The following is a 16709-nucleotide window of genomic DNA, read 5'->3' on the forward strand; positions in this document are numbered from 1 at the left end:
ATTTATAGGTTCAATCTATTGAGTGTGGCACTACTTCACCCAACATGTGGCGCTGCCGCGGGTACAGATGAGGCTCAACCAATGAATTATTGTTTTGATTCAATTCATCCATTGTGGCAGAACCACCCAAAATAGCATGCTTCTGGAGGCGCTCGTCTTCCACCAGACACTAAGTACCCCGAAAGCTGGCTACATCGGACGGTTCCATCAAGCACACCTCAAGGGAGAACTTGAACAATCCACATTTTCACCTAGGATCTAATAATGAGAATGAGTTTACAATACTTAGTCCATTTTATACAACAAGAGTTCTTAAAAATATATTATTATAATACCAAGTTCAAAGTGCGAAATTTAAACAGTGAAATTAAAATAAACATCTAATGATAAAATACAAAGATCCATCTATGCCCACCAGAAGAATCCTCCACACAACAGCCATTTCTCAAGCTGCACCTACAACAGAGGTAAATAAACCCTGAGTACACAATATACTCATAAGACTTACCCAACTAGTGGGAATAATTTCCTGACTCTAAAGGATATGATAAGCTTTATGGTTTGCTGGGTTTTCTTTTTGTGTAAAGCATTACTAATAGTGAATCCTTATGTATGTTTCTTATTAGTAGTCATGATTAGTTCATTATCTAACCATTCTATGTAAGAACCTGTTCTACTTTCAAGTAAGAGTTGAGCAATCAGATCCATTTCACCATCTTTCATGTTTCAGTTCTTACTATGGTGCTAGATTGTATATAATCTGTACCGTATTACAAGATGATTCATGAACCAATGTATCCTAGCTGGGTACCCCAAAACACGTGCCCTACTTATACCCTAGGCACAAGAAAGACCAACCCACCACTCTCCTATCAAGGGGTCTAGGTCCCCATCCAAACTTGGACTCCAAGCCCCCACTCTTGAGTCCTAGACTCAGTGTGGTGCTTAGACGTCCACCATCCCCACCTCCAATCAGTCAGTCCAAAAAGAGCCAAAACCCATGATAAGAGAGCAACGAGCCTTCCCTCTCCCATAAGTAAGTATGTGCTTAGGATAATAAGTCTATGACCTGACTAGAATCCAATGCAACGGCCGAACATTAACCAACACGATAGAGAAAATAGTGTAATCAAGCTATGTCTCGTTGGCCGTAGGACACAACCTATTACTCTCACCAATACCCGTACCATATCTTTGTCCGGTCTTCATTTCCTTTTTATCATTTTATCATGAGAGTGATAATAATAATCACCTATTATGAGTAACGACAAGTTACTCACGCTATAGATAGCCTAAGCATAGCAGTTACTCGACCTATGCTAGTAGGACTCATAGGTAGGTTCATCTATGCATGTAGTTTCAATATAAATCCTGTAACGTAAATGCACATCACACACATATATATATCCAGTGATCATTCAAAATAAGGATTATGCACTGGGGCTTGCCTTGGGCAGGCGAGGTGTCAGCTCAGTCAGTCAATGGCGGCTCTGGGACCTCCTCCTACATGAGGATCTCCTCCTTATATGTAACACCTCTGGTGTTTTGACCTAGCACTAAAACTTGACATGTCATCATATGCATTGTAAAGCATTCATAAAGTAGAAAATTTTGAATGCATTCACTAAATAAGCTTTATTTCATAAGTTGTTATTTTATGTGATGTAATGTGATCCAAAACTCTAAATAAAGATCATGACCACAAGGGTCAAATTTCATATGATCATGTGAGACCATGTGTCAATTGACTCAAATAACCCTAATGGGCCATGTGAATGGTCAAAAATCATAGTTAAGTAAAAAGGTAAACAAATCAAATGTGAATTCAAATTTAAATTATAAAAGTCCTTTTTGCCCCTTTTGTCTATTTCAAAATCCATTTGGAATTTGGGGGTGTGACAAAAAGCAAAGTTGAAGATTATTTTATAAGGATGAACTTTGGTATTCAAAGTTTTTAAAGTTTACATATAAAATTTGGAGTAATTTTGAAATGATTCAAATGCTCAAATGCACCCCAAATTCAAATTTCAAAATGGAGGCAGAATTTCAAAATGTTCATTTAAGCAAAGTTGTAGAACTTGAAATGTTGAGCAACTTTTATTTTTGGAGATTTTCAACTTCTTTAGAAATTTTGGGAGTAATTTGTAAAATGAACTCAGTGGCAATTCTGTAAATTTTCAAAAATCAAGTTGACAGCAGGGCGCCACCGCCTGCCCGCCACCGAGCTACTGCCGCTAATCGTCTTCACCGCTTCCTCGTGTGGTGACATGTCTTTGTCTCCGTGGCGACCTCGTTCGGGAGCTGGCGAAGCTGGACTCACCTTCTCCTTCGTTAAATAGGAGCACCCGACGCCGTCATTCTTCTTTTCCTCCCGTCTGCTCGCCACCGGTGACCTTGCCGCGCTCGCAAAATTCATCCTCACCGTAGCACCTCATGCCGATTGCGCTTACCAATACCTCCGCCTCGCCCTGCCACTCCTTCTAGGCCTGCTTGCCTCGCCTCTAGCAGTCCAGCGCCACCGCACGACGTCTTCTTCCTCGGAGCCAGCCGAAGCACCGCCACTATCGACCTCACCATGGCCAGGACGCTCTAGTCTATCTCCGCCTTCACCAAGCACACCGTTGTGTTCGCGGTGAGCTCCTGAGCGTGATGCTCTCTCCGCTTTAGTCTCTACCGCGTTGTAGTCAGAGTTATGCCGTGTGTCGCCGTGTCTGCGCCACTATGGCCGCCATGGCCGGTGTAGAGCTTCCTCCGGTGCGCCTGCTGCTGTTCTGAGGGTCGGGATAGGTTCGCGGGGTGTTGTTGGTCATGCTGGTGCTGTCCACCTCGCCGAAGTCTCGCCGTCGGCGCGTTTTGGCCGACCAGAGCCGGCAGCGCCGCCGTGTCCTATTTTGTGTCACTGACAAGCAGGTCCTGGCTGTCAGTGAGAGAAGAGGGAGAGAACAATGAGGTTTTGTATTTTCTGGATTTTGAATAGTGCAAAAATTTTGGAAATTCATAGGAAAATAATTACAACTCCAAAAATTCTGAAAATTTGTGTGTAGCTTCTGTACATGTTCTATTATGGTTTAAAAATATGAAACTTGAAACTTGAATAAATTTTTAATGTTGAAAAATTTAGTCAATTAATTGATAAATGTAATTTCCATGATTTTTGTAGGCCACTGTATAACTCCAATAATTATGAAATTTGTTTTGGTACACTAATTTGTCATGAGGAAGCTTATATAAAAGTTTGAGGTCATTTGGAAGAAGTTCATTTTGGGCTTATTTCCAAATTAATTCAAAAACGAATAAAAGCAAACCCTAAGTGTTAGGTTAGAGTTTGATTTTTGTTTTGGTCATGTTTTGTGACTAGTAGGGTTTCAAGGTCAATTTGGTCAAGTCACTTGTGTGGTCCTTGATGGTAGAATTGCAAGTTGGTTTTGTTGGCTTGCAACTGTACCGTGAAGGAAAGTTGTACTCAAGGTGTTATTATATTTCATGCACCATGGAAGCATCATGTTTACATTATCATCATGTTGAAGCATATGTTATTATTTCATGTAGAATCCGAGAGTGAACCGATCCTAGTTGAGCAAGTTGTGGAAGAATCCCCGGTTGTCTTAGGATTCGATATTTGTGGTACTGATCCGGAACCTGAGATCGTCAACAAAGGCAAGCCCTGGTTTATACATTAAACCATTACCTTATTTACTTTGAAAAGTTTATCACCTATGTTACCTATTGCATTAAGTTGATTATATCAAATGTTCCCTACTTGATGCATTGCCTACCTTGTTAATTGTTTACGATCCTTGAAGATGATTTCATTTACAAAGGCGTAGAATGCTTAGTATGCTTTATGGTAGGCTTTCAAAGTAAAAGTTTTGATACAATCAAAGATGGCATCCTAGCCAAAGAAAGAAAGAAGGTAGAATGAACTAGAGACTAGTCGGGTGACTTATCTTGAATTTTGGGTAATGTTGCCGACTATGTCGCTTAAAGGCCACTTATTGTGGATCTTCTGAATGAGGCACTTTGTAGTACTGGTCACATACTCCGGTAAGCCTACTTCGGCTAATATGATACTAAGACGAATGCCCACGCACTAGGAGTGGAGAGATGGTGGGAGTAGCGTGTACCCTCATGGCTGGAATGTGGCCGGATTGGAGGTGTGCTGTGCTCTCAGGTGGTGTGGAGACGGCTTAGTATAGGAGGATCCGGTAGCGAGGTTGATGTATGCAAGATTAAGTTCTACATATGTCGTGTGATAAAGAATCCCCAGCTAGGACTTGAATCAATTCAAATTGCCAGTGCTCTACGGATATGGAGACTCATTTCATTACAGAAGCAATGCAGGACTGGTGAATTACTAAAATTTGAGAAAAGGAATGGAATGAGAAGGATTGGAACATGGGATATGAACACTTAGTTTGAGATGATGAACCAAGAAGACTTAGGGGTAAAACTTGAAAAATAGGATAAAAAATAGTAACCTTTTGGCAAAGAACTTTTGGAATCTTGCTACATCCTTACCTTGCCCCAACTCCTACATCTCTAAAGTCTTTCACCCCCTTTTACGTCGGGTCAGTCTTGTTGAGTACTTTTGTACTCAGGGGTTGTTAACCCTTGTTGCAGGTGAGTTGCATGTGCAGGCTTGTTTTGGTCCCTGCTGCATGTTAGTGTTTGAAGTCGATGACGATGAGGAATGATGAATGGCCTTTGGACAAGGCACTAGTTTATATGAAAAATAATGTTAATGTAATATTATCCCACTACTATGGTTGTATGACACTTATGGTTATGTAAGTTTGAAACAACTGGTTTGTAATATTAAAACTTAAATCTTCTACTTTATAATATCTGATATGTATATTGAAAACTGTTGTAATCTGCAATGTCTATGATTGGGATCCTATTCAGAAAAGATTCATGGATGATTCGGGTTTCCCGAGGACACCCGACAGACCTATTAAGTTGTTGGGAACTTGTGTACGCTATCAGAGGTCTATTGAGACAACGATAGATGCACGTGGGCCCAATTTCTTAGGAGGTTCGGCCACATTGTACTCCTCGATCATCTCCTCGAACTCGTGATCTCCGATGGTCACGATCTCCACCAACTCGTTCTCTACATGCATACGATGATGATGCAACACGTTAATATTAAAGAAACAATAATTCTTAAAATAAGAATATATCTACTAAGCCACTAAGGTAGCTCTAATGGTTAAGATACTAACTACTTATCATTTCCACAAAAACAGGTATGGATTCATCTAACAGATATTAACTTAGCAACTAAAATGTAATCTTACTCTTATTAGCGATTTAACTTATATTACAACAAGGAGCACCTAACTACCCTAGTACTTAGCCTATTCTAAGGCTACAAAAATTGCAGTGAACACATAATAATACCATGAAGCTACTGTAAATTTTTCAAAGCTAAATCTATCACCAATTTACCACAAAAATTCCTACAATATTTGACCTACTAATATTAAGCACTCTCAAATGATTTAATAGCCCCTGGCATCAACATGTATATATGAACTAAATACACTAATAGATAGAGCATAATTTTAGGAACCTAACAAAACTTGTTTCATAATTTTTGGATACCTATACGATTTTATATGATTTACCAAAGATCAACTCAAAATTTATATTAGAAAACTAGTTCTAATTCCTTATGAAAAAGAAAAATGTATTTTCTCATGCGGCCCACACGATGCAGTGCACGCGCGCGTGAGCGCACGGTAGGCCACAGTGCGGCCCATGTGGCATCGGCCCACACATGCGAGGCGACCCACGATGAGGAAGCCCACGCACGCTAGCACTCTTGCAAAAATGCCCTCGCGTTATCAAACAATAGCGTGAACACTACACATACTGTTTCTATAGACAGTGACTTTGCAACAGAACCCTCGGATCCTTCTCTTTAAAACAACAAGGTCCTTGGCCTCCCCCGCATGCTTTGACACGGTGAGCGGTGGCACTAGCACTTGCGCCAACGACACAGGAGCCACGCTGACCTATCTACGAGGCGGACGCTCACCTAGGGTTTGATGCAAAACAATGGGTGGTGGTGGCATGAATGGGGGTGACGCAAAGCGGGCTCTCCCTGGTGGTGGGCGACCTACGACGGCGGCAACTACGTTTTGGTAAGCCACAGCGCTAATAGGACGGTAGAGATAGGGGATAAGCACTAGGGGCACACTATGAACTAGACCGAAGTGGTGGTTTGGTCGGCGACTACCTGAGTAGTGTTGGCCACATGCGCACGACGAGCATGGCGATGAGCCGTGGCGGACATGGCCGTGTCAGCGATAACGGGGAGGCGGTAGCACTCCCACTGGCATGCGCACAGTGGAGAGGGAGCCAAGGTGAGCTGGTCGTGTAGAGGAATTTGCACAAGGTGAAGTGGTGAAGACTGGCCATGACATAGGCGGTGACCTTACATAACGACATGGTGGCGGGCAAAGCTCCAAAAATTGGAGCTTGGCCTGGCTGTAATCAAGGCAGGGTGGGGTCGGCTAGAGAGGGGGCATGAAGGCAGAGATGTGAGCACAAGGAATTGATGAGAGGTGCTCATTCTTTGGCTCATCGTGACACAACTGGATGGTAGTGGAAATAGAGGGAGAAAGAGGGAAAGAGAGAGACGTCACAACCAGTGGGCTTGGCTTGTCCATGCCTTGGCGGGATGAGGCCGACCGGACCTAAGGCTGTGTTAGCGCATTCGCTACACAATAATGCAGCCAACCACATGTGCGTGGAGGCAGGTGGGGGTGTGGCATGCGTGGCCACAACGTCATTAAGGCGAGGCGATGGCGCGGGGCAGCCGAGATAGCCCACGTGCATGCTAGGACAAGGTGAGCGGAAGCGCAACACAGCGTTGTAGTGGCATCGGTAGTGGCAGCGTCGCGACACGAGGAGGGTCGGCAGTGCGGACGCGACGGTAGTGCAGCACGACCGCGGCGGCACCCAAGACGGCAGCACGAGGTAGAGTAGGAGGGCGTGGGGCCAACAGCCGGCCTCGACCAAGCCCGACTAACCCAGCACAATGGCATAGAGTGATCGTGCGAGGCGTGACCATGTGTGCGGCATGAGGAGGCCACACGGTGACAGCGCACTCGGCGCCAACCAACCTAAGATAGTAACACGCACAAATTTTAAAGTGCTAAACTCGACCAAACTGTTGCTTTAGGACCTAAACCATCTTCACCATGCTCAAGATAGCACATGAGACTACCAAATCAAGCTACAACACTACACCACCCCTTAACCCAATCTCTCACAATAAATTGATAAACATAGCAATGTCTAGCTGTTGACAGACTTGAAAATTCCTAAGTTTTTGAGCTGAATTTGATTTCCATTTGTGATTTCTAAGCTAGTGGAAATATTAGCTAGTAATATCATTTTTGGACCATAAGTATTTCACTGTCATTGATAAAGTTTGTACTTCCAACTTTATTAAGGTGATACATATATGTTCTATAGCATTTTTGCTTAATAAAAACTGGTTTCCAACCTTAAGTGATATAACATGACAATTGAATCAACTTTCGTTTCGCATTTTTGTTGATCGTTTTTAGTTGCAATGCATTATCTACTCACTTCACAACATGAAGTAACACAAAAGTATGATGCTCATGATATGTTTTAGCAAGTGATTTATGGTGTAACACCGAGGGTGTTACATCCATCAAACTAGTTTCTACCCTAATCATACAGTCACTAGAAACCATCTTCCAACAAATATAGAACTTTATGGCATAGATCAGGATTAGGTTAGGGTTTCTCCTTGGTTTTCATGGATTGAGGAGGAGAGAGATGAAATGGCTCTGTGCATGATCTACAATGGCTGCTGGCAATGAGGAGGAAGACCAGCTGCACGGCGCGACACTGTCGGAAGTGGCAGCGCGGCAGCAGAGAGGCAACGGCAGCGGTTATGCTGTGCGGCATGAGGGAGAGAGGTGGCATTTGGGTGAGGTGAGGGAAGAGAGGGTTACCTAGAGGCCAGGTGAAATAGATAGAAGCGATGGGCCCCCATAGTAACTTGCCATTTTGGGCTGAATTCCTGTTGGAATTCAAAGTGCCGCACTGCCGTAGGACAGGTGCGGCACTGCCGCACTCCCCAGTACAGCAAATTTAGCTGCTAACTGAATACCTCTATATAGGATATGGACGCATATCTCAAACATTCTATAATCAACAACAAATAATCAATACAAACAATGATCATAATGCACTTGTTTCTTATGATAAAACATTTTAACCATAATATTTATACTTTTGCAATTCCTTTCTCCTATCCATGCTAGTTCATCAATCAAGGTGTGCTATAGTTCAAACCACATTACAAGAATCAAGTATATTTAGCTCACTACACAAAGCACAAAACCTTGACTCATCAAGAGGCTTGGTGAAGATATCGGTTAGTTGCTTTTCGGTGCTCACATGGTGAATTTTGATATCTCCTTTGGCTTTATGGTCTCTCAGGAAATGATGTTGAATGTCTATGTGCTTGGTTCTTAAGTGGCTTACAGGATTGTTGGCTAACTTTATGGCACTTTTGTTATCACACAAGAGTGGGATTTTAGTGAAGTGACATCCAAAATCTTGAAGGATTTGCCTCATCCAAAGTAGTTGAGCACAACATGCACCGTATGCAACATACTCGGCCTCGGCGGTGGAAAGGGCTACATAATTTTGTTTTTTAGAATTCCAAGACACTATGGACCATCCAAGGAATTGACATGTCCCCGAAGTAGTTTTTCAATCTACTTTGCAACCGGCGTAATCGAAATCCAAATACCCAAGTAGATCAAACCTAGAGCCCTTAGGATACCACAAGCCAAGGTTAGGAGTGTGTACTAAATATCTCAAGATTCTCTTAACAGCCACTAAGGGACACTCTTTTGGGTTAGCTAAAATCTTGCATACATGCACACACTAAGCATAATATTAGGCTAGATGCGCACAAATAAAGTAGAGAGTCGATCTTGGAGCGATATACCTTAGTATCCACGGCTTTCCCTTCATCATTGAGATCTAGATGTCCATTGATTGGCATGGGAGTTTTGATAGGCTTGGCATTCACCATGTCAAAGTTCTTGAGCATATCATGGGTGTACTTTGTTTGGCTAATAAAAGTTCCATTCTTCACATGCTTGATTTGAAATCTAAGGAAGAACTTTAATTCACCCATCATGGACATCTCAAATCTCTTGGTCATGATCCTACTAAATTCCTCACAAAAAGAATGATTAGTACTATCAAATATTATGTCATCGACATATATTAGGCACACAAATATATCTTTGCCAACTTTGTTAGTGAAAATGGTAGGATTTGCCTATTTCAAAGCCTTATTTAAGCAAGAATTCTTTAAGACATTTATACCATGCTCTTGGTGCTTGCTTAAGCCCATAGAGTGCCTTTTAGAGTTTGTAGACATGGTTGGGAAACTTGTGATCTTCAAAGCCTGGTGGTTGCTCAACATAGACATGTTCTTGAATAGAGCCATTGAGAAATGCACTCTTCATATCTATTTGATATAGCTTCAAGTTGTGATGAGCGACATAGGCTAGAAGCATTTGAATTGCTTCAAGCCTTACCACCAGTGCATATGTTTCTTCAAAGTCCAAGCCCTCTACTTGAGTGAAACCTTGAGCAACCAACCTTGCCTTGTTTCTTGTCACAAATCCATTCTCATCTTGCTTGTTGCGGAAGACCCACTTGGTGCCAATGACATTGGTATTGGGCCATTCCACCAAAGTCCACACTTGGTTTCTTTCAAAGTTGTTTAGCTCTTCTTGCATGGCCATCACCTAATCCAGGTCTCCAAGTGCTTGTTCTACTTTAAGAGGCTCCAAAAGTGGAAACAAACGAGTAAAATTGGCAAAAGTTTGCTAAATGTGAACAAGTTGTTACCTCCTTTTGAAGACTTCCAAGGATGTTGTTAACGGGATAATCCTGTTGAATTGTTTGCCTTAGCCTTGGATGCTCAATGGCCACTTGTTCATCTTTTGGATCTTCATCATCATCTTGCTCAAATATGGGTTGTAGGTTTTGTCCTCAAGCTAGAGTCGAATCAGCTGCTGCTGACTATGTGGGTGCGGCACTGCCACCCTCAAGTGCGGCACTGCCATGCTCTGGAGTTGCAGCAGATGCTTGCTGTAGTGTAGCATCAGGTACGTCAGCAGAAATAGGTGTAGCAGCAACTTGAGGAACCTCCACTTTAGGGACTTCTTCTTCTTGTGGTCTAATATCACCAATAGCAAATTATTTGATTGCTTCATATGGCGGATTCTCCTTTTCTACAACAGTTGAATCAACTTACTCCACTTGAGAGCCATTAGATTTATCAAATGTCACATCTACCGCAATCTCAACTCTCCTAGAGGTTTTGTTGAAGACACGGTAGGCATGCTCATTTGATCCATAACCAAGAAGAAAATCTTCATCAACTTTAGGAGCAAACTTAAAGATTTTGGGTTTCTTGTTAAGTATAAAACACTTACACCCAAACACTCTAAAGTAAAACACCTTAGGCTTTTTACTGGTTAGAATCTCATATGGTGTTTTCTTCAACTTCTTGTGTAGGTAGAGGCGGTTGATGGCATGGCAAGCGGTGTTGACGGCATCACACCAAAAGATGTTCAGCGCCTTGTACTCATCTAGTATTGTCCTTGCCATGTCAATGAGTATACGGTTCTTCCTGTCTACTACACCATTTTGTTGAGGGGTGTATGAAGTTGAAAACTCATGCTTGATGCCCTCTTCGTTAAAAAACTGTTCAACTAGAGTATTCTTGAATTTAGTCCCATTGTCGCTTCTTACTTTCTTAATGGGAAGACCAAACTCCTTTTGAGCTCTTCTAACAAATATCTTCACCTTCTCTTGAACTTGGCACTTGTCGTGCAAGAAAAATACCCAAGTGAAACGGGAATAGTCATCAACAATAACAAGACCATATTTGTTACCCTTGATACTTAGGTAGGTGACCAGTCCAAATAGATCCATATGTATTAGCTCCAATGGTTGCTTGGTGGTCATGATACTCTTTGGTGGGTGAGGTGCTCCAACTTATTTTCTAGCTTGACAAGCGCTACAAATCCTATCTTTCTCAAAGTGAACATTTGTCACTCCAAGAATGTGTTCATCTTTTAGAAGTTTAGCCAAGTTCCTCATCCCAACATGGGCTAGTCGGCGATGCCAAAGCCAACACATGCTAGATTTTGCCACTAAACAAGTCTCAAGCTTAGCTTTACTTTTGTTGAAATCAACTAAGTAAAGCGTGTTCTTTAATTGACCCATAAAGACAATAGAGCAATCCTCCTTTTTAAAGACTTCCACACCCTTATCCAAAAAGAGACAATTGTAGCCCATCTCACACAATTGAGAAACGGACAATAAATTGTAACTCAACGAATCAACATGTAATACATTTGTAATTGAATGCTCAAGGGTTATAACAACTTTACCAAGATCAATCACATCCACTTTTAAATTGTCTCCAAAGACAATATTTTCATTTGAGTGTGTCATTGGGGAATATGATGAGAACATACTCCTTTCTCTGGTCATATGATTTATACATCCACTATCAAGCACCTAACTTGATCCACCGGAGGAGTATGCCTACAAAACAAGTTTTGTTGCTAGATTTAGGTCCCCCATTTAACCTGGGGCCTTGCATGTTAGTCACAAGAATCATAGGAACCCAAATAAAAGTATTCCTATATATGTTGGTTTCCTTTCCAACATATTTTGCAACCACTTTTCTACTGATGTTGTTCCTCAAAAGAAAGCATGATGTCAAGTTTTTGTCGAGGTGCATAAGTCTTCGATTGATAGGCATACTTATTTTAGGTGACCCACACTGATTCCTTAGGCTTCTAGAAAACATGTTTCTCTTGGTACACCTTCTTCTTGGGCTTAGTTTGATCAGGAGCAGAATTGGTAGCCTTCCCATTTTTGCAGGGTGTGGCACTGCCGCTCGGGGATGCTACACTACTATGGTTTGTGTAGGCTGATCTATACTAATGTTGCCCTTCCTTCTGGCACACACTCATAGCCATTCACTATCCTTCTTCTATTTGTTTTAGCTCCTTTTGTGTGTCCAAACTCATGCTTGATTGAAGGATGTCTTCCTTGCTTGAATTGTGACCCTTTTGATTCATCATTCTTCTTATTATTGGATTGAGTCTTACCTATCCACCCTTTTTCAATGACTTTATTGAGCCTAGCAATTTCCTCTCTCATAGCCTCCATGTTTTCAAAGTTAGTGGAATGGACATTCAAATTAAGATTAAAACATTTTCCACAACCTTGATTAATGGAGGGAGTAGAAGTTTCCTTTGTCTTAGGGAGATGTGAGCTACTATCCCAAAGAATGACATATTGCATCTCAAGTTCTTTGTGCTTTTCATCCAAGTCACAATACTTTTTCTTGAGAGCTTTATTTGCTTTCTTTATAATTGCATGGTCCTCTTGCTCTTTGACCAAAGCCTTGCGCAAGGATTCCACCTCACTTCTCTCTAATGTAAGAGCTTCTTTGCTAGCAATGTAGAGATCCTCTTGTTAGATAAGAGTGTCTTCTCTAGATTCTAGCTTGGCTTAGACACTCTCTAAATCCTCCATTAGCTTAGTGATGAATAATTTAGTCTTACCATTCAAATTTTTAGTTATCATGTTTATTTCTTTATCACTAGGGCTATCACTAATATCATGTAACACCTCTGGTGTTATGAGCTCGTTTAGCACCAAGATCTAGGCCTAAGAAAATTTTTCGAAACGAGTTTCTCAGATTTTTTTATTTAAAACGTACTTAATGTGATAAGTGAATCCTGTGTGACTTAGTTTTTGTGGACTCAAATAAATGTCCAGGTTAAATTACTCAGTGCGTAAAGATATTTAGGAATGTCGGGCAACAATTCTAGTAAATAAGTTGCGGATGGTTTGTTTATTTGATTAAGCATGAAAAATGAATTTTATAAACAAAAATATGATACGACTGATATATAGTACTTAAGTAAAATTCGAAGCATGATTTTTGGTTGCATTTAAAATATCAAGTAACAAACTTTAGTGCTTTAGCCATGTTTGAAAATATATATAGTCGTCTTGGAAAATGAATAATTGAGGGCTAAAATGATATATAATGTGGGTAGAAAATTATGCCATTAGCAGGGTAAGAATGCCGTGAGTGTGTTAGTATGTTTGTTTCAAGTATTGTTGTGTGATTTGTTAGTTTCAAAATTAGTTTGAAAAGGAACAAAAAATGGACAACCCATTCGTAGTTTGTGTCGATAAATCATAGTCAATTTGAAAAGTGATTGTTATAGAGCGACAACAATATAGAACGCGTTGGGACATGTCGTTGGCGCTCTGTTCAAGAACCAACAACTGCAGTGAACGATCTCAGCAACTCACCATAGCTACCTTGCTCGCTCTCGGCCGTTTCTTCCATCTACCCTAGCTACTGAAGCCACCAGTGCACAGCGCAAATATGCATCCAAGTAGCAAATATGCATGCATCACTAGCAACGCTCAGTGAGAGCAAGCCTCAGTTGCTGCCGCCCCTGCTAAGTGCCACCATCCAACTCGTTGTATCACCCTGCAGCACCATCAATGCCTCTTGTCTTGTCTCTGTTGCTTGTCTTGACTGCCTCTACCGAACCAAGTACCATCATGGCAGTGCCCATGTTGCCTTGGCCTACTCCTCGTGCCCCTCCTTTTTCCTCCTGCGCCACCATCGCGCGCTCGTGCCCACAGCGCCGCTTTCCCCTTCCCTGCCCTCGCCAGTTGCCCAGCCTCCCCCATGAGAGTGCATGTGTACCCCGCGGTCCACACTGGAGCTATAGCCATAGTGCTGCCTAGCCCGTGTTTCCTTCACCGCTCCACCTCCGCTGCTGTGGCCCCGCAGCGTCCCTGCCATCGACTGTGCCTTGTCCGTCGGTGCCAAGAAGCCTACCACTGTCGCAGCCGCCATCGCAGAGCGCGCACGCCCGCATTGCCCACGTAGCTTCGCCTCGCCAGCCACCACGCCCTCGAACTATAGTCTACCGCCTTCCCCATGTTGTGCGCCACTCCTTCTGTGTCCGCGTGTCGGCCAGCTTGCTGCCTGGAGCCGACGAAGCGCCCCCACCGCTGAGCCACTTTGATGAGGATATGACACCATCGGATACGACCATTGTTTATAAGGTGAGCTCGTTCCTACATTTGCATAGTGATTTTTGGTACAATTCACTTGGTTCCACATGTACATGTCGTTATTTGAATGTAGAGACAAATATGTCTCAACGTGCAAGTTCATCAAAGTTGAATTTTTGGTTCATCGGCAGCTCGACAGTGCTTCATTGGAAAGGCCATAACTCAGCCATCTGGAGTGTGATCGAGGTCAATGAGCACTTGATGGAAAGCTTGTTTGATAATATTTCAAATAGATCTGGTCTCATCTCAATATCATATCAGCAAGGCCTCCAAACCATCAGGATATTCTGTCACTATTTCTACTGGGAGCTACACTGTCGTTATGGGCTTGTTATTCATCCTTGGGACCCTGGCCTAAACGGAGCACATCCCAAGGACTTGGAGGACCCACCAAGAAAGCCCTTGGACGTCCTACTCCTTGGCCACCACCTTAGGAGGCCAGCAAGGACGTCCAAGCCAAGCCGGAGGCCCAGTCCAACTTGAGTTCGGGTCCATCTCGGGCTCCAGGACCAGTGTGTAGTAAAACGGACATCCAGGTCACATATAAACTCTGTTTTTTATGATCCACATATGGATGGAAAGATAATTTCATAAGGAAACCAATGGAAGTGACCCCACATCAAAATTCCATCAGAATCAATGGAAATCGTCAGAACAAGTTGACATCCAGAATCTATCATGGTGCTGCGTCGTCGTCTTTTGGGCCGTTGGGCCTTGTAACGTGTTTGGACACCTTTAGGACATGAAGAGGGATCCTTGGATATCCCTTAGGCTATATAATCAGTGGCCACCACCTACTTTAGGTTTTGGGTTTTGCTTAGATTATTCTGTCAAGAACAGTTTCGCCATTCATCGGTTTATGAGACCCCAACTCGTGAGATTAATCATTCATCTGCAATTTGGTTGCGTTCTTTCTTATTTTTGCTTGTGTTCTTCATTGCGTAGGTAGGGATTAACCTTCTTGGCGAGGTCAACCTGGTCTGTGACTTGGTTGATAACCAGAGGAGCTATGGTACTAAGATTGCAGGGTTCGATCTTTTGATCTGAAGCCATATCAGTGTGTCATTCTCCACCACAACGATAGTTACCATCACCTGACGGAAGATCGGGATCCTCGTCTCCATTAAGTGGTATCAGAGCTTCAGGTATACCGTCAAGTTCGCATCTTACCCTTAGTTCGAGTGTTTTTTCTTTTAACCTATAGTCCAATGCCATATTTATTTCCTATCCTATAACCATCCGCGCCATAGCCTTTGCATGATTCAGTTTCAGAGTCCGCTTTGTTGAGTTTGTGTCCTAGGTCAAAGTCTTGTTGCTAGTTTCGATTGTGTTCTTTTCTAGTTTGTGTTGATCCCTTCACCCACCGCTATTCCGTATCACCATCGGTTTGCATCTTGTGTGCATTAAAACCCTGATTCGAGCAGCTTCCTTAAAACAGTCATAACTTTTGCATCCGAACTCGAAATGGGGAAAATTTTATATCAACGGAGAATGCCAGAAAATTTTAGATCTATTTCATCCTAGTGCCACTAGATTTGCAAAAATTAGATTTATGAAATTCGATTAGGAAAATTGAGGTTCTGAGCCCACAAGTTTTGGTATGCTTTTTAGAGCATAGTCCTAATTTTCTATAGACCACATCTTTTATTCAATTGAGCTCAAATTTTTTGTGGTTTATTCTTGTGTGCTCCTTGCTGAGAAAAAATATCAAAAGAGCAAAAGCAAGAAAAAAAAAGATTAAAAAAAATAAAAGAAAAAAATAGTAAAAAGAATAGAAGATATCGAAAAGGAGCACATAAGGAATACTCAATAGCTCTATTATTTGTGGTATCTTTTGCCTTGTTCATATCCGTTGCTACCTTTAATACTTGTTTCCTTTTATCCTTGTTTCCTCTCTTGTTTACCACAACTGGTGATAGAAACACGTATAAGCTAGCAACTAGGACAAGTGCTCTGGACATTTATTCAATATTGTTGTCTGTTACTGACTTGTGTGCCACATATATATATTTATTCTTTTTCATGCCTCCCAAGCTCCACATATACTTCAGATCGGTACAGAAAAAGACCCTTGCAATCTTGGTGTCACACCCTCACAGGTATCACGAACCAGCCATCGGTTGTACCGTCCACTACTTTGCGTTGGTAAGAACCTTGTAAGAACTTGGTAAGACGTGTGAGAGTGTGATTCCACTTACCTATAAATAGTTGATTGGGGATTTATATTAATTTCTAATAATATCAAACAATGAGTTTCTGTTTAAGAGTGAATTGCAGGAAATCATGGACCAGAAGTTTGCAAGGATGGACCGAATAAAGAACAATGAGCCCTCACATATAGACTATAATCATCAAGGTATGAGAGGTAAATTGACCATACCATCCTTTTCGGGTCACTATGATGCTGAAGGATACCTTAATTGGGAGATAATGGTAGAACAAAAGTTTAGTGCCTACCTTGTACCTTAGCAATATAGAGTTCGACAAGCTACTAGTGAGTT

Source organism: Miscanthus floridulus, chromosome 3, assembly GCF_019320115.1.
Source record: "Miscanthus floridulus cultivar M001 chromosome 3, ASM1932011v1, whole genome shotgun sequence".
Lineage (NCBI taxonomy): Eukaryota > Viridiplantae > Streptophyta > Magnoliopsida > Poales > Poaceae > Miscanthus > Miscanthus floridulus.